Source organism: Limulus polyphemus, unplaced genomic scaffold (genome assembly GCF_000517525.1).
Source record: "Limulus polyphemus unplaced genomic scaffold, Limulus_polyphemus-2.1.2 Scaffold731, whole genome shotgun sequence".
NCBI lineage: Eukaryota > Metazoa > Arthropoda > Merostomata > Xiphosura > Limulidae > Limulus > Limulus polyphemus.
Window position 1 is genome coordinate 147706 of NW_013666341.1, and position 1660 is coordinate 149365.

The 1660-nt window shown below is 34.6% G+C and overlaps 1 protein-coding gene across 1 annotated transcript in view; it reads left to right on the top strand.

The window, feature by feature from the left end:
* The window catches only part of LOC106460230 (60 kDa heat shock protein, mitochondrial-like), a 17656-nt gene that overhangs the window by 5653 nt on the left and 10343 nt on the right, over positions 1 to 1660 (top strand). The gene's annotated exons all lie outside the window — the stretch shown is intronic.

A 1660-nucleotide genomic window follows, 5' to 3' on the forward strand; every position in this document is an offset into this window, starting at 1 on the left:
CTTGGAAAAATCAGCGGGGAAAGACTAAACTTGCTTGACCTATTCTTGTTATTACAAAGCTACTAAGGCTGCTGTTGCTCCAGTAATTTTGAACTACTGGCTAGAGAGACGGCAACTGGCTAACGGCACCTATCACCAACTTTCTGGTTACTTAAGTGTTTAGGTGTAAATTTACTCTTTTTTTTGTGTGTGTGTGTGTATATATCTTATGTTTCTAACTTATAATTTGGTAACTGTATTATTCTTTAATGTTGTATAAGTAAGCACTGATACAGAAGGTGGGGGGTCCAGGGGGATCTAGATCCCCCATCCATTTTTGTCCCAGAAATTATTATTTTATGTTAGGTAAGTAGCTATGAATGTAGGGGTACAGGAGGGCTAAACCCATTCCAAATATTAAAGACATTTATAATTGTGTAAGTTAAATGTTGTATTACAAGCAATAACCAGGTGTGGATCTTGATAAGGGTGTGTCTAGGGGGCAAGGGCAGACACCGTTTCAAGAATTAATAGCTAATTAATACTGTGTAAGCAGGAGTAAATCTGGGAGGAATCCAGGGTAACTAACCCTCATTATTATTTTTTTATTATTATTATAAAAATAAGTAGGTGCAGATTAGGAGGGTCCACAACCCCTTTTTTTTCAAAAATTAATAAACAGTGTGATATATACTGTTTATTCATACCTGAAAAGCAATGCATCATGGTGTGAACATCATAGCAGGTTTCTATATACCCATCAGATTTTTTATTAAAGATTTGTATGAATTTATTGAGTCGGTGATGACTACTCCAAGTGCAAGGTGATTTTTTAAGATAAAAAATACTTCATCTGTAGATTTTGAAGTTTTGTGTGCAAACTGTAAAACTTCCTAAGTAAAAATTAAACTTTTTTTTCTCTTTTTTTATTTCTGAAAACTATTTTATCTGGTAGCTTCTCTACCCTAACTCTATACAGACTCGGGCAATTGGACGGACGTTGTAAAAAAAAAATGAAATAAATCTAAATTACCCTTTTTTTCTTTCCAGAATGACTGCAGTTTATAACAGGATACAATAATTGTTTATTCTAAATAGCTTAAAGCTTGTAACAATCTACATCTATCTGTACTTATTTGGATGGGAGTAACCTCACCAATGTCATGAAGGAAAGGGATCTTAGTGTAGTAGTTGATCAGTTTCCAAAGCCAGCCATGCAGTGTGCTGTTGTTAGTGGTAGGGCAAATAGGATTTTAGGTTGTATTTACAGAAATATTAAATGCAAGTCTAAAGAGGTTATAATTTCATTGTATAGATCATTGGTTAGGCCACAGTTGGAAAGACGTTGAATTGTTGGAAAGGGTTACTGGGGTGGAGTGGTTGTCTTACAAGGAGAGGTTGTAATCTTTCAAATTGTTTTCTCTCTGATTGACATGTTTAAGATTGTGAAGGGAATTGATAGTGTTGAGGCATCATCTTTTTTCATACTTAATAATAAGAATAATAGGACTAGGGAACAAATATACATTTTGGCAGGGTAGGAATTGTCTTCAGCTAAGACCGTTTTATTTTTCTAACAGGATGGTTGGCCTTTGGATGTTGTGGAGGCAGTAAATTTAAGTGAGTTTAAGAGAAAGCTTGATGAGTACATGAATGATAAGGGCTGGCTTTTATTGCTTTA